Source organism: Mus caroli, chromosome 15 (genome assembly GCF_900094665.2).
Source record: "Mus caroli chromosome 15, CAROLI_EIJ_v1.1, whole genome shotgun sequence".
Lineage (NCBI taxonomy): Eukaryota > Metazoa > Chordata > Mammalia > Rodentia > Muridae > Mus > Mus caroli.
In genome coordinates, this window is record NC_034584.1 from 77,457,465 (window position 1) to 77,474,954 (window position 17,490).

Consider the following 17,490-nt stretch of genomic DNA (forward strand, 5'->3'; position numbering starts at 1 on the left):
CCTGTGCTTGAACCCCCAGCAAAAAATAAGGTGAGGACAGGGGATGGCTCAGTGGCTAAGAGCTGTAAGATCCTTACAAAGGACCTGGGTTTGAGTCACAGCACCCACATGGTACCACAACCACCTGTAACTGCAGTCTCAGGGGATCCTATGTCCTCTGCTAACCTGTGAGGCACCAGGCATGTTTATACACGGTGCACTTACAGACATACAGGCAAATGGCCATAACATAAAATTAAGAGCTCTAATGCAAAATAAAGTGGACAGTCATCAAACTCTGTCCTGCACTTGCACACAGGTGCACACACAGAGTAGTTCTCCAACGGTGCACTTGCCTGTAATTCTACCCTTTGGGAGGCTGAGACAGGGAAACCTCTGGTCTGAGGCCGGCTTTGGGTTACGTAGTAAGACCCTGTCTTAACAAAGGATAGTTCTCTAACTATTCTGCACAACCAGACACTCTTTTCTTTTTAGCATCTCTGTGGTTACTAGGTACCTGAAAGATAACTACCAAACCAGAACACAGGGACTATATTTTTTTAAAGGAAACTTCATTTAGATTGTGTGTGTGCATGTGCATGCACGCTGTGGTGTGCATGTATACATTAGAGCATTAGAGGACAACTTGCCGGAGCTATTTCTTTCCTTCCCACCATGGGGCTAACAGGGATAGAACTCAGACTGGCAGGCTTGGCAGCAAGTGCCTTTACCTGTTGAGTCATTTCTCTCTGTCCAGATATTCTTCTCCCCCTACCACACAGGGTTTCTCTATATAGCCCTGACTATCCTGGAACTCACTCTATAGACCAGGCTATCCTCAAACTCACCTGCCTCTGCCTCTGCCTCCTGCGTGTTGGGATTGAAGGTATGCACCATCACCACCTGGCTTTTGTCCAGATTTTTAATTTTCACTTAAAAAATAAGAACTTGTACTTTTAATAAAGATACTATATTTTATTACATTTACTTGGTGCGTGTGGCAGTCAGAGGACCGCTGGAAGAGTCAGCTGTCATCAGTTTTCTCCTTCTCTCTGTGGTTCCGGGGACTGAATTCAGGCTGTCAGGCTTGATGGCAGGCAGGCACCCTTACCTTCTGAGTCACTCTGCCAACCCCTGCTTTTTCTCTTTACCTGCTTCTCCCCAGCTTCCCTCCCCTTCATGTGCTGCACACTAGGCAAGCAGTCTACTACTAAGTTCATTTTTAAAATTTCAAGCTTAAAAATAGACATTTTTTTTTTTAATCTAAGCACTGAACTCCATTAGCCAAGGAAATAGAGCAGCGGTCATAGTGCTAACTCAGCGGACAGAGACCTCAGCCACTGAGGACAAAACAGCCTTGCTGGAACATTGAGGCAGGACCTCACCTGCAACTCTGTGGCTTGTCCTGGACCTCAGAATCAAGGCAATCCTCCTGCCTCAGCCCTTCAAGTGCTGACATTACAGGATTGAGCCATTACATTTGGCTTTAATGTAATGGCTCAATCCTGGAATACCTGAGGGGAGATGGATGGGGCCTAGGCCTCTTTGTAGCTTTCCCACCACTAAGAGGCTAGGATACACAGAGCTCAAGGTTTCCAATTTCATATTTGTAAGAGAGGCTTAGACACTTCTAACCTTTAAAATTCTGAGGACAGCTGTGAGATACCCCTATCCCAGGAAAGGAAGCACACATGTGAACGGGTTGGGGCCAGCATCCCGGGTGAGAAGTGTGACACTCCAGCCCTAAGCAGCCCCTCCTGACCTGATGGTGACATGGTGAGCACAGCCTTCCTAAGCTGCCTCTCACCTCAGAGAATCTGTAATCCTATTTTCCTTGTCATCCTGGAGCTAATGATAATGCTGACTTACATACACGGAGGACACACACTTTGAAGGATTTTTATCTCATTTTGCACTCAAACATTAACAGGGCTGTGACAAGAAAGTGGTGTCAGGCCTGACCATTACTTTGTAAGAGTCCATGACCTCAGATGTCCATCCATCCTGGGTCCAACACTTGGGCTCCTGGATGCCAGCATGGGTTTTTTTCCATTCGGTTCTGCTTCCTTGGTGGTGGATGCGTTGTTGGCATCATAAGTATCCTGGAATGTCCTTGTAGAAGTGTTTGTCCACCCAAGGACTGTTTGTCCTCTGGAATTTGAATCCCTAAACACCCTTCTGTCCTGAGTATGAAGACCTTGTTTGTTTGTTTAGGTGTTTTTTAACCTTTATTTTTTATTTTATGTGAATGGGTATTCTGCCTACACATGTGTCTGTACACCATGTGTGTATGGGATTCCCCAGGATCTGGCGTAATGGGCAGCTGTGAGCTACCATGTGGGTGCTGGGATTGAAGCCAGGTCTAACTAGTGCTCTTAACTGGTGAGCCACCTCTAGTTCCCTTTTGTTTTTTTCTGTAACCTTTTTCAGAGGAGAAAATTTATAGGATTTGAGTGTTTTGGGCAGTCCAAAGCCGGCCTCAGACCAGAGGTTTCCCTGTCTCAGCCTCCCAAAGGGTAGAATTACAGGCAAGTGCACAGTGGGAGAACGACTCTGTGTGTGCACCTGTGTGCAAGTGCAGGACAGAGTTTGATGACTGTCCACTTTATTTTGCATTAGAGCTCTTAATGTTATGTTATGGCCATTTGCCTGTATGTCTGTAAGTGCACCGTGTACAAACATGCCTGGTGCCTCAGAGGTTAGCAGAGGACATAGGATCCCCTGAGACTGCAGTTACAGGTGGCTGTGGTACCATGTGGGTGCTGTGACTCAAACCCAGGTCCTTTGTAAGGATCTTACAGCTCTTAGCCACTGAGCCATCCCCTGTCCTCACCTTATATTTTGCTGGGGGTTCAAGCACAGGTCCTTACGTTTGCACATCAGGTGCTTCACTGACTGAGCATCTCCCAGCCCCGGGAGACCTGTCCTTGTTAAGATGGCCTCTAGTCAGCAGACAGCACAACCATCTGGATATTAAAATTCGGGGGCAGGGGGAGGGAAACAAATCCCCAGACAGCCATCCCAAAGACCACCAGCCACCATTGAGAGCCATCGGGGACAAGTTCAGGCCCATTTAGACAGTGCTCTCGGGTCTACTTTCAGGTGTGAGGTGGGTGTGCAGAGGCCATAAATGACTCTGCCCCTAGTATACAAATCGACTGCATACCTCAGCCCTGCCTCCCTCTGCTGCCTTCAAGTATGCAGCTGTAGCTCCCAACTGGAAAAAAACTGAGCAGGCACTTCGGCTCATGTGAACATGATTATTACCTACATAATCTAAAGGGTGGCTTCCAGGAAGCCAGGTACAATGGGATGGTAGATAAGGCAGGCCAGAGTCAGCTGAGCGGTTGGTTTCAGGTGAAGCTGGCCAGAGAGCACTCACGTATGCTTCACATGGTGCCACAACGGTTAGCAATTTTATTACTGTTATTTGATAGTCCATAACATCCTGCAACGACCGAGTGATGACCCCCTTTCAGAACCAGGAAGCCTAAGAATCAGGCCTTAACCCATCAGCATGGACTTTCAGGTAAAAGAAAAGAATAAAAAGATTAAGGGTGGCCAGGTATGGTGTAATACACCTTTAATCTCAGCACTCAAGAGGCAGGGGCAGGCAGATCTCTGAAAAGTCCAAGCCAACCTGGTCTACTCAGTGAGACCCTGTGTCCAAAACAAAACCCCTTAAAACTAAGGGCAAGCCCCCTCTGTTCCCCCCTAGAAATGCCTGGCCATTAGAAACCTGTACTGGCACTCAGGACTAAAGAAAAGCCAGTGGCACCTCTCTCTACAGACAGCATGGAAACTTAGATGTGTTTCTTACATACACACACTTTTACACTAATTATTATGATCGGAAATAATAAACCCTAGCTCCCCAAACAGCATGAACTAAAATACCATTTCTAGTCCAATGAGTCTTTAAAAATCCTGCGCAGAGAGGACAGATCTAATCAGTCAGCTACTCCTCTGTGCTCAGCTACTTTCCCAAGTAATAAATACCCATCAGTCCAATGATCAGTTTCTTTAAAGCCTCTAAACTGCACACATCACACAAGTTTTTCAAGTAGTGGCCTCACGGCTCAAGTAGCATAGCTTCACCACGGAGACTGCCAAACTCTACAGTTCAGTGTAAATGCACAGACTAGAGTGTTCCAGGAAAGTTAGGAGAATCCCAACTACGCTGACTCTCAAATCAGGACTTATGTGGAAAAGTGAATCTGAGCACCCAGGGACAGAAGAGGGAGGCTAACACAGAACCCAGTTCACCTGGCTCATCCCTTCACCAGGGGCTCCAAGCTGACAATCCCAGAGGTGCAATACCAGAACTTAAGCAAAGTGGAAAACCTGCAGGGGTTAGGAAGGTGTGAGCTCACGTCCACAACTCGGGATTAAATAGATTTACATCAGGACAGTGCAGAAGTGTTTTTGCTAAACCGCTAATGAGTAGCCCTGGAGACTGTCAGCAACCTACTCCCCCTTCATCACTAAACCTCAGGACAGCTGCGGTCGAGGGAAGACGACAAGGGCCAGGGATGGTGCACACAGCCCGGACCAAAACTATCTTCCCTCAAGGACCCAACAAGAACGCAGCACCCCTGGGGCGTGTCTACTTCCAGGTCTAACCTCTAAAGCCTTGAGATCCCCAGCCAGCTCCTCTGGATCCACTCCTGGAAAAAATAGAAAAGTGGACCTTCTCAGAGGGGGTCCGCAAGCCTGGGGTCTTTGGGAAGAGAAGAACGCGGCTCTAGAGCCCCCACGGGAGGTAAGAGGGAACTGACGATTCGGATCCACTGAGTCTCGAAAACTATGAAAGTCAAAAAGGACAGCATGCAGCCTTTCCTGTCTCGCCTCACACCCCTAGTTCGTGTTCACCGGTCAGACTTGGCTCTCACCACGGCGGACACCGAGTGTGGGAAGGACGGAAATGGAAGGCAGAGTCTGCAAAGCGCCCCATGAGTGCGTCCGCGTGGGACTCGTCCGCTCCGGCCGCCCTTCGGGCCTCCCGGGCTCCGCCCGCCGGCGCGTGGCCCCCCGCGCGCGGACTAGAAGTTTCGAGCGGCGCGGCCCCGCGCGCTCGGCCCCAGCGCGGCCTGACAGGGGTAGGCGCGGCCACCGACCCGTGTCCCAACCGTCGAGGCGCACCCCTCACCTCGGCCGCCGTTCGCCTCGGGTCCCACTGAGCACGCCGCCCCGGCCGGGCTGCGACTCCGACCCCTTCCCGTTCCGCTCCGGCCGAGCTCCCCGGCCCTGCCCAGACCCGCCGCAGCCGCTTCTGCCGCCAGCCGAGACCGCGCCGCCCCCGCCGCGCCCGCTGTGCTCGCCCTATTGGCTGCCGGCCTCCAGACCCCGCCCTTCTGCCCAGCGGCGCTCCGGATTGGATAGACTAAAGCGGAGGCGGCACGCCCCCAGAAGCTAAAGGCACTACCTTGGGCTAGCATTAGCGGCCTCTCCTGTCAGTCAAACGAGGAGCTACTACTTAAGCCGCTGAGAGGCCAACACGGGTCACTCCCTGAGAAACGCCCAAAGGTCCGGGACTAAAGGACTTTTTTTAAAGTGGGCCAGAGTTTTGTGGTTTCCCTAGCACCCAGAAGAACTGCGGTCCCTGATCGATAATTCAGATAAGGTGGACTTTGAGAAAGTTTCCTCGGATCTGGAGAAATTGCTGCTTTTCTAGAGGACCCGGATTCCATTCCAAGTACCTACATAGAGGCTTACCATGGTCTGAAATTCCAGTTGGAGGGTTATCTGACGCCCTCTTCTGGCCTTTGTTGGTACCAGGCACGCACGAGGTACAGACATACGAACACTCATACACACGATTCTTTTTTTTTTTTTTTTTTTAGAAAGTTTCCTCCAAGCCAGGGATGGTGGCGCACGCGTTTAATCCCAGCACTAAGGAGGCAGAGGCAGGTGGATCTCTGCGTTCACGGCCACTGTGGTCTACATAGTGTGTTCCAGGCTAACCAAGGCTACATAGTGAGCCCTGGTCTTAAACACAAAAAAGAAGAGGAAGTGGGGTGGAGAAACTTCCCTCCAGAGGATGCAGATATGACCATCAGAGCACCAGACAATATACAGACTTTCTGCTTTTCACATAGCGCTGCCTGATAGGAGGTTGGCCCTATGAGCAAAGAGAAATAATGAGCCAAAACGGCTAATACCTCGCTGAGCACTACCTCACACAGTCCCGACCAGGAGGACAGTAAGTGATGCGTGGGTGAGGGTCTGAGAAACTGACAGCAGGTAACTTTCTGGGAACTGTATGGAGTAAAGAGTAAATGATGGCAGACAGTGGCTAGTGTCTGTAATCCCAGAACTCAAGAGGCTGACACAGGAGAATGGCTGAGAGCTCCAGGCAGCCTACGCAACCGAGTAATTGGAAGAAAGAAAGAAAAAAAGTAAGGTCAGCCTAGAATATATAATAAGACCCTGCCTCAACCTCCCTGCAAACAAAACAAAACAGAAAAGGTAGATGTAGTAGGTAGCACTTGGAAGGTAGAACAGGAGGGTCAGGAGTTTGAGGTCATCCCCAGCTACATTTAGGAGGTAGAGGCAGAAAGATCAGGAATTCACAGTCATCCTCAACTACATAGAGAATTCAGGTCAGCCTAAGCTATATGAGACCTTGCCCCTCCCCCACCCAGAAAATATAAAATAACCTCCCCCACTCATATCCTCACAGTGACCAACATTTTCAATATGTGTTTATTTAAATACCCAGAGGCAGCTGTATTGCCTGTAAAATACCCTTTTAACAATGATGTCTGTGACTCCTTCAAGAAAAAAAAAATCATCTCAGTAATTCCAATGTCTAGAAGTAGAGATAGTCAGGCATGGTGGTACATGCCTTTAATCCCAGCTCTCAGGAGGCAGAGGCCGGCAGAGCTCTGTGAGTTCAAGTCCAGCCTGGTTTGCATAGTGAGAGTCAGGACAGCCAAGGCTACATATCGAGACCCTGTCTCATCAAAACAAAACAAAAGAATACAAGGTGGGGGGAGCAGCTCGCAAGTGTTCGGTGAACCTAGCAAAGACAAGGGGCAACAATATCAAACACAGTGACATTTTTACTGTCCCAAGGTGGATAGAATAAGACAGAGAGCAAAGACCTCCCAGAAAGCAATGAGCTCTACAGGGAGAAAGGGGTTCCTCTCGGCTGGAGCACTTCAGGCATGCAAGAAGCGAAGAGATATGTATGGTAGGGAGGGTTGCTTGGCAGCAAATGGCCACTCCACCCTGCAAGTTCCTTCCCTTCTTTGGGGTTTGATTTTCTCAACTATAAAACAGAAGTCCAGGAAAGGCCAGGACTAGTGAGCCTGCCAGGCTCTCAGGGTGGCCAGTGGGTGCTGACCTTGTCTCAGGGTCTCTCTCGTCGATGAAAGTACTTCCACTTGTATTTATTTTCCTTATTTATTTTGTTTGAGGCAGGGTCTCACTACCAACCAGGCTGGCTTCAAAACTCACAAGAGACCTGCCTCCTACGTGCTGGAAGTGAAAGGCTTGCACTACCAAGCTCCACTAGGCTTTCATTTCTCAGTTGGGATTGGCATGCAGGAGAGACGGTTCTGTGGGTAAAGTACTTATGGCACCAACATGAAGATCCGAGTTCCGATTCCCAGAAACTGGGTAAAAAGCTAGAGTAGCAGGCATGTATAATGCAAATGTTGGGGGGACTTTCTAGCCAGCCAGCCTAACTGACAGGAAGAGTCCCAGATTCACTGAAAGACTCTGCCTCAAATAAATAAATAAATAAATAAATAAATAACTTGGGAGAGTCATAGAGGAAGATACCCAAAGCTAATCTCCTGGCCTCTGTACATGCATATAAAGGTCAGGGCACTAAACACACACACACACACAATTGGAGGGTATGGCTCAGTTCACAAGACCCTGGGACCCATTTCCGGCACCATCCAAACGAGTCATTAAATTTGGAGACACCAAAAAACGTTAACAGTTGGGGACCAGAAGAACACAGTCCTGGATCTACCTAGGAATGAAGCACACTGCTGCCAAATTTGTGGAATGAATGTGTCACCAATTAGGAAGCTGCCACCCCGCCCTTGCCTGCTTAAATGCTTTATTCTTTGGCCTGTGTACATAGACTCATAGATAAAGACAGGCAAGTACAGCACTCCACTCTCACGTGCTGCCTGCATTCACCCTCATGGGCCCTAAGATGGAGGGACACGGCACAACCTATGAATGGAGTATCCCTAAGAGGGTGTGGCCAGCACTTGATGAAGCCATGTAGGTCCACTTACATACAATCCTCAATTGGTGGTTTTGTTTTTTTTTTTTTCTTTTAACTGATTATCCGTATGTGTGTATGCACTGCACAGGACATGTGGGAAAGGTCAGAGGTCAACCCACTGGAGGAGAAAGTCCACTCCTTCCACCTTGTGGGGCCCAGGGATCAAACTCGGGTCATCAGACTAGAGAGTAAGCACTTTTATTGGCTGAGACATCTCACTGCCTTCTGACAGACAACTAAGGCAAAGTGTCTGCAGCGCCCGAACTGGCCAGGACTCACTGGATAGCCAAGGGTGACCTTGAACTCCTGATCCTCCTGCCTCCATCTCCCAGGAGCTGGGATTACAAAACATCTTACAGGTGTGTCTGTTCTACATCTCTACTGCTTCTTCTGCCTCCCACTATTTCAGGGCATAGATCCTGGTGGAAACTCTAACTTCTACTAAGTGGAAAACCCATGTGGAGGGTCTCTAGCACAGGGCTACCATTTGTGCCGAGTTGGACCAAGTAAAACTTGAATGAAGACCCAATAAGGCCCAGACTTGACTTGATGAAAGTTACAAAAATAACTTCCTGTGGAGCTGGCCATGGCAGTACGCACCTTAACCTGACCACCATTCAGGTAGAGGCAGGAGGAACAAGAGTTCAAAACCACTCTGAACTCAGCCAGACTCTAACTCCACACAGCAGCAGTCATATGCAGTAGTGCAAGCCTAATTTCCTTTTATTTGGGAGACAGAGGAAGGAGGATGAAGAAAGCCACTTGATCGACACATGACCCTATCTTAAAATGTTCTGTTTTGTTTGGTTTTCAGACAGGGCTTCCCTGTGTAGCCTTGGTTGTCCAGGAACTCTATCTGTAGACCAGGCTGGCTTCAAACTCACAGAGATCTGCCTGCCTCTGCCTCCTGAGTCCTGGGATTCAAGGCTTGTACTGCAACTATCCTGCTCTGTCTTCTGGCCTCTAAGGGCACACACACACACACACACAAAAACACACACACACACACACACACACACACTTGTAAAAATTTGGAACATTCTCACATTCTTTCACTGCAATCAAAGATGCTCTTTGGACCATGGGCTATGGAGCCTGCAAGTTGTAAAATGACACTTGGGATTCAGAATGGAATCCGTATTGGCAGGACGCCCTCCCTCTCCTTATCAACCGCCCCTGCCAGAGCTTTGATTTTAAGCATCATTGTTTTCAACCCCCCAGGTTGATGCTGTGGTCCTTTGTCAGTCACCTCCAAGTAACTGTTGCCACGGCAATAGCAACTGGAGGAAGGCCAGGTGTGCACTCTCCTATCTACTCTTCCATCTCCCATATATTTTATAACGATACCTTAGAGATGGTACCTTAGAGATACTCTAGAGAAGGAAGGCAGGAATGGAGAAGAAGAGCGTAAGAGAAAAATGCCCAGTAAGCTCATGGCCCAAGAGTTTATCGGACATTCTGGGACAAAGGTGAATTTCAAAGCCTCCCCCATCATTTCTCTAAGTCAGAAGACTGGGCAAGCCTGCCTGTCACTCCTCAGCCTCAGCAGGCTTGTCTGATTGGAGAACGAGGACAGCTGGGCCTCCCTCGGAATGGCTGTAGAAAGCAGTTCTGCCTATATGGGAAGTGTTTAGTGTCATGAGCAGTGAAGGTTTGCTCCACCAGCGCTGGGTGCCAGCCCATGCCAGGATGCATCTATGCCTCAGAGCTGCCTCCTGGCCTGAATAGAATGGAAGGGGTGGGGGGAAACAAGCAGCTGAGGTCCCCACCTCCCTTTCTTCCTAAGAGTGGACAGAGCTGGCCTGGCTCAGCCAGCACCACCTGTCTGCTGCTGTCTGTCACCACAGACAGATGACATCCATGTCCCCTTCCTCCAGCTTGCCTGTCCTGCCCTGTCATCTGCATTCTCAGATGACCCGCCCAGGTTCCCTTTCGACCCTCACGTCATCTCCCTTGGGGGAGCCTCCACCCTAGCTGGGACTACTTAGCACCCACATTCCATCTCAGACAGCCCTGTGGGCGCAGCAAGCAGGTGAGACCAACTCCAGTCCAAGTTTAGGCAACTCTGCATGAGTGGATGCTTGATTGTGGCACCCACTTCAGTTTCCCTCGGGATCTGCCGGAGATAATGGACCTGGGTCAGGGAGATGGCTCAGGAGTAAAGTGAGTTGCCCCATCCTCCTGCAGACCTCAGTTTGGTTTCCCAGAACAAGCTGGACATAGAAGAGCATCTGCAGTCCCAGTGCTCCTAGAAGGACATGGGAGGCAGACACAGGAGAGTGCCTGGGAAACACACGGGGGCAAGTCACAAGCATATCCTGTCTCAAGCCAGAAGGCAAGGACTGACACCCACACCACACACACACACACACACACACACATCACAGATACATATACATACATATACCACAGACATACTCACACATACATGCACACACACATCCCACATATTCACAACACAGAAAGATTATATTTAATGGGGGCTGAGGATGTGGCTCAGTCGGTAGACTGTTTGCCTAGTACACAGAAAGCCCGAGTTCAGTCCTCAGCACCACAGATGCCAGGCGTGATCTCCCACTCCTGTAATCCCAGCATTTAGAAGGTAGAAGCAGGAGGATTACAAGTTCAAGAGTATCCTTGGATAAATAAGGTAAGGCCAGCCTGGGGTACATGAAACCTACCTCAAAGCAAGGGGTGGGGAAGGGGAGGAAAGAAAGGGGAAAGAAGAGAACAAGGAGAAGATGCTGCCAACAAGGATAGTGGGCCCAAGCAGGATGGGAGATACCATGGGTTTCAATCATGTGACTTAGAGCTGTGTCCCACCCAGTGCGCTCATAATCACATGATGGTGGGTTTCTCTCTTCCTCCGGAGGCATGTGTGCAGTGAATGTCACTCAGTGGTTAAGAGCACCTGGTGCTTTTGTAGGAGTCCTGGGCTAGGATCCCAGCATCCACACAGTGGCTCACAACCATTCGTAACTCAGTTCATGGGAATCCAACATCATCTTCCGACCTCCGAAGGCATCAGGCATCTTACTTGATGCACCTGCACACCGGCGGGCAAAACACGTGCATAAAAATAAATTCATGGCTCGGAAAAAAAAAAATAAATTCATCCCATAAAAGAAAACAAAGCACAGAATAAGATTTCATGCCCCTGCCGGACGTGGTGGCGCACGCCTTTAATCCCAGCACTCGGGAGGCAGAGGCAGGTGGATTTCTGAGTTCAAGGCCAGACTGGTCTACAGAGTGAGTTCCAGGACAGCCATGGGCTATACAGAGAAACCCTGTCTCAAAAAAAAAAAAAAAAAAAAAGATTTCATGCCCCAAACTACCCACTATTGGGCAGTCAGTGACAGAGAGTGACCAGAGGAAGATATGTTGAACATTTGGAATCCAGAGCCACAAAGTGCAAAGGTGACAGAGGGGACCTTTGGTCCTACCAAGCTGAGGCAGTCAGACCTGGGGAAGTGAGGAGAGCTGCACCAGGTCCTCCACCCAGTAGTCAGGGACCCCTTTCAAACTTGCCTCCACCTCCCAATTTCTCCAATGTTCTTTCCCCTCTCCCCTTGGAACTAAATTCAACAGACACGGGGTAGGTAGGTCCCTTGCTACACAACCTCACCTCCCAACGTCCCCTGCTAGATGGGACAGCAGGAAAGAAGATAGGAGCCGGGCGGGAAAGAGACACCTGAGCAGGGCACATCAGGTCCTGGGAGACGCCAGAGTAGGTCCTCAGAGATAAGCAGGGTTGGGAAGGTGCCTGAAGGTCAGTCAGTAATGGGAATGTGTGTGGTTGGAGTGGTAGCACACGATCCTCCTTCCAGGGTAAGGCCAAGGCTAGGGAGGCCAGAAGGGCCCAAATCCAGCAAGGTGATCTCAACCGTCTTCCTCTAGGCATATGGATCTCAGAAGCTCCCAGGTGGCCGGGGATTGGGGGTGGACAGAGGAGCAGCCAACTCCCCCCCCCCCGTCCCTGAACCCAGCTGTCCCTTGGCAGACTCTGGACGCACCCTTCCTGTTGTGACACTTCTATTTCTGTGCAACTGGTTCCAGCCCTGGCTCCAGTTTCAGATTGCAGCACGTGCACTCATTAAGGCTGATGGGAGTATCATGTGGGCAGCAGGGAGAGCCAAGCCTGGCCTGGCTAATCACAGGTCAGAGCATTCCAGCAGTGTGCCCAGACAGCTAACTACCCAGTGCCAGACCCTGCCAAGGACCGCCTGGGAACCAGGCACTCACACGACAGCCCCCACAGTCAGAACTTCCCACAATGCAACGGGCATTCCTTATCCAAGCCCCGCAAAAGGGAGGCTGAACCTAGCCAGCTCTGCCCTACTCGCTAAGAGCCTCCTATACCATTGCTAAGCATGACCAAGTCTCCTGACCCAGCACAGCCATCCAAATGATTCTTTGGAAACTGTCTGTTCATGTTGCTTGTGACCAGGTTGCACAGCACCTAGGAATTCCATGATGGGGATTCAACCAAAGCTCTTGCATACCTGCTATGGCTGAGGCCTTTGGGGAGGGAAGAAGGAGACTGTTAAGGGAATGTGTCTTCAGAGGAAGGCAGAGACACAGCTGGAACAGCGTTCTCTGTGCTTAGAGAGATAGCTAAGTTTTATTTTATCACCCGACATTTTAAAACCAGTCCTCAGATGGACTTGGCGCATGCCTTTAACCTCAGCACTTTGGAGGCAGAGACAGGTGGATCTCTGTGAGTTCATTCATTTTTCTGTAAACCTAAAACCACTCTTTAGAAAGGTCCATTAAGGTACTGGAGAGATGGCTTGGTGGTTATGAATGCTTACTGCTCTTGGTGAGGACCAGACTGTGTCTCCCAGTACCGCTGTCTGACAGCTCACAACTCCCTGGAACTCCAGTTTCAGGAGCCACGCTCTGCCGGCCCTTAGGCATGGGCCGTCAGATGCATACCCTACCTCCACACATAATTAAAAGTAAAGTAGATCATTTTTAATTTTGGTTGTTAGTTCTTGTTTTGGGAGGATAGGGTCTTTCTCTACATAGCCCTGGCTGTACTGGAATTTACTACTGTGTAGATCCAGAGATCTGCTGGGAGCAGAGCTCAGTCAGTCAGTGGAGCGCTTACCTTGATTCCATTTTCAGTATCTTAGACTTTGAGCCTGTTGTCAGATGTCTGCAATGTCAGGAGGTGGAGGCAAGAGGAACAGAACTTCAAGGTCATCCTCGGTTACACAGCAAGTTCAAGCCGCCCCCCACCCCAGCACACAGGTGACATGAGACCCTGTCTCTGATGTGGGGTAAGGTGGGACATGGAGGAGGGATGGAGGATGTAGCAGTGATTTCCCACATACCTGCACACCTCTCCTCTCCCCTCTACCCCTATCACCAGCATCCATCACTGAGATCTCAGGTCAGTGGGCACAGAGGTGATTTTCCTCATGTCTGCACTCACTCCTCTCCTGTGATCTCCCCTCTACCCCTCTCGCCACCATCTGTCACTTAGATCGTAAGTCAGTGGGCACAGTTGTTACAAATGACTGATCAACACTAGTATATCGCTACTGACTGAAGTCCACAGCACACAGTAGGGGTTATGCTCTGTGTTGTTTTCCACGGGGCTTGACCAATTCCTGGGCCTACCCTTATCCTACAGAGTCCTGCCACTACCCTAAAAATCTGCACTCTGTGTTCACAACTATAATCCCAGCCCTGGGGAGGCAGAGGCAGGAGGATCATGGGTCTCAGAAAAGCTTGGGCTACATAGGAAGAACTTTTTTTTTTTTTCCAGAAACAGTTTTTAAAGTAAAATTGAGAATTAAACACAGGCATGTGGCAGTGCATGCCTCTAATCCTAACACTTAGAAGATAAAAGCAGGCACAATAGGAGTCCAAAGTCACCCTTAGCCACATAGTAGGTTCAAAACTACTTTGAGCTATGTAAGAGCCTGTCTCAAAGCCAAAACCAAGCAAACAAAATCCCCAAAACCAACCAACCAAACCCAAAAATCCTAAGATGTGTGCTACCTAGTTTTATATCAATTTGACACATGCTAAAGTCATATGAGGGGAGGGAACTTCCATTGAGAAAAGGCCTCCATAAGATCCAGTTGTAAGGCATTTTCTTAATTAGTGATCGATGGGGGAGGGCCCAGCCCATTGTAGGTGGGGCCATCCCTGGGCTGGTTCAGTCCTGGGTGCCTTAAGAAAGCAGGCTGAGCTGGGCGGTGGTGGCATGTGCCTTTAATCCCAGCACTCGGGAGGCAGAGGCAGGCAGATTTCTGAGTTCGAGGCCATCCTGGTCTACCAAGTGAGTTCCAGGACAGCCAGGGCTACACAGAGAAACCCTGTCTCAGAAAGAAAAAGAAAGAAAGAAAGAAAGAAAGAAAGAAAGAAAGAAAGAAAGAAAGAAAGAAAGAAAAGAAAGGAAAAGAAAGCAGGCTGAGCAAGCCAGTAAGCAGCACCCCTCCATGGTCCCTGCCTTAGCTCGTACCTCCAGGTTCCTGGCCAGTTTGAGTTCCTATCCTGACTTCCTTCAGTGATGACCAGTGAGGTGGAAGTGTGAGCCATATTCCTTTCCTCCACATCCTTTCCTCTGTAACTTCCTTTTGGTCATGGTGTTTCATCGCAGCTATAGAACCCTCAAGACATTGTGCAAGCTTTGGTAACCTGAATTTGGTCTCAGGAAGCCACAGAACTAACATTGAAAGTCGTCCTCTGACCACACACAGTCCAGTGTACATGGTCTCTCTCTCTCTCTCTCTCTCTCTCTCTCTCTCTCTCTCACACACACACACACACACAAAACAATAAAAAAATAATAATACAGTAACACTCCTCAGCTTGAGTAGGGGAAGACTGATGGCTTATGTGGCAAGAGGGAAACGTGACAGAAAGACAAGTCTGGCTTGGGTACTGGCGTGATTGAAATGGCCAGGATGGGTAGGGACTACGGCAATGGTATCTTTTTTTTTTTTTTTTAAATTTATTTACTATTATATGTAAGTATGTACACTGTAGCTGTCTTCAGACACACCAGAAGAGGGCGTCAGATCTCATTACGGATGGTTGTGAGCCACCATGTGGTTGCTGGGATTTGAACTCATAACCTCTGGAAGAGCAGTCAGTGTGCTTTTACCCGCTGAGCCATCTCACCAGCCCGGCAATGGTATCTTGACAGTGACAGGCCTCAGCCTCAGCAGCAAGGTGTGTTTTAATTGGGTCTCAGGGCAGAGGAGGATTCTGTAGGGGAAGAGAAGAACACTCCAGGAAGGTGATCATCGGTGTGGGCTGTGGCCTTGAGGCAGGGGATCAAGGAGTGCCTGGAACATGGTAGGGGGTTGCTACAAGTCTATCTGCAACTGAGAACGCCACTCCAGTCCAAGTGACCAGCCAGGCTACGGTGTGGGCTGTGGGTTGATGCTCCTAAGCCCGGGCTGCTGCTGGGCAAAAATTTCCACTTGCCTCCCGGCTTCTTGTGGCTCTCAAAGCCTTTCTGTTTGAGCTCCTTTGGAGGTGAGGCAGGAGACACAACCCCCTCCCGGCCGGATGTGGGTGTCTGGTGTCACCGGGACAGGACACACCCCCAGCTTTATAGCTATGACTCAGCCGTCACCCAGCCCAGGGCTCTCCCAGCACAGGACACACCCTCCCTTGGCTCCACCACACCGGCTGTTCTTTATTAGCTAAGGGCCTTGGGCAGGGTCTGCCCAGGGGACAATGGGAAGGGAGAGGGCAGCTCCTACCAGCAGGTGTGTCATATTCTCTGCTAAGAATAGCTCCGAGGCAACAAACTCTGGGCCCAGGTCCAAGTGTACAGGTTCAGCCACTGCTCCTACCCAAATGGCAGGCTGGAATAACTGTAACTGTCACTCTCATGTCACAGACCCTCCCCAAGGAAACAGGCTCAGAGAATCCAGGTTGGCATGAAAAGCATAAAGGTGGCAGAGATTCCTCCAGAAAGTCAAATTTATCAAATGTGCTGGCAGTGGGGGAAAGGCCCAGCCCATTGTGGGCGGGACCACCGCTGGGCTGGTAGCTCTAGGTTTTATAAGCAAGCAGGGTGAGCAAGGCATCATGAGCAAGCCAGTCTACTATGCAACACTCACTGATGGCCTCTGCATCAGCTCCTGCCTCCAGTTTCCTGTCCCGTTTGAGTTCCTGGTTTGGCGTCCCTGAATGATGTCAATGATATGCTAGCCTGCAAGATGAAAGAAACTTATCTGGCATCCATGGGAATGGAGTAACACAAGGAGACGCTGATGGTCCAGATGAGGACCAGGGGAGGTACTGGGCAGCTAGGGCCCCAGCCACAGCTCTGCAGCCTTCCTATGGAAGTGGACCGGACTCTAGCAGCTCAGCCTGGGAGATCCCCGAGCCGTTCTGACCCTTTGGAGCACATGCCCTTTCCAGTCCGGGAGGAGTCACCTGCACCCTCCAGCCAGCCCTTCTAGACCACCCCACACAGTGTCACTCCCTGAGCCCTCAGCAGCAGGCACCAGCTCCTCCCTACCCTCCTTCCTCTGAGCTGTTCCTTTCTCACCCGTCCACTTGACCCAGAGTCTCTTTTTTTTTTTTTTTTTTTTTTTTTTTTTTTTTTTGGTTTTTGAGACAGGGTTTCCTCTGTGTAGCCCTGGCTGTCCTGGAACTCACTCTGTAGACCAGGCTGGTCTCGAACTCAGAAATCCGCCTGTCTCTGCCTCCCAAGTGCTGGGATTAAAGGCATGCGCCACCATGGCCTGGCCGACCCCAGAGTCTTGAAAGCAAAGACCTGGCTGCTTGTCCACAGCCGGGCTGAGCAGTGAATGAGCCTTGTGTCCTAGTTGGAAAAATGGAAGCAAAAACAACAACAAACAAACAAAATAAAACCCCCAAAAAACCTCCAAGCCCTGCCCTTCTGCTCACTGGAGAAGAAGTCCTATAAGCCCAGATTCCTATGGACTGTTTTGTTCGAAAGTTCGATGGAGAGAAGGACGAGTGACCTTGAACTTCCTGTTTTTACTTGTGGGGTGGCTGGGATCACAAGCAGGCACCATCTGCCACACGCATTGTAGACCTCCATTCTAGTCACTCTGACAGTTTCTGATTTCTCCTTAGCTAGTAGAAGATACAGAAACTGGAACAGCTGGTGGATTCCCCCCCACCCCCGTCATTAGGTTGTTACCTTGAAACAGTTTTATGTTATAGCTGTGAGCAAATGACCTCTCCATACAAGTCAGTCCCTTTGAGAAAGCCGGTTCTTTGAAGGTGCCAACCCCTTTCCTGCCGCTGAGGACCGC

At 49.9% G+C, this 17,490-nt stretch overlaps 1 protein-coding gene across 1 annotated transcript in view; it reads right to left on the minus strand.

Moving 5' to 3' along the window:
- The window catches only part of Pacsin2 (protein kinase C and casein kinase substrate in neurons 2), an 89,850-nt gene extending 84,613 nt beyond the window's left edge, over nucleotides 1-5,237 (minus strand). The window contains exon 1 of the mRNA XM_021183002.2: nucleotides 5,129-5,237. The gene's annotated coding sequence lies outside the window, so the exon portion shown is untranslated. The remainder of the gene's footprint in view (nucleotides 1-5,128) is intronic.
- Between the last annotated feature and the right edge of the window lie 12,253 nt (nucleotides 5,238-17,490).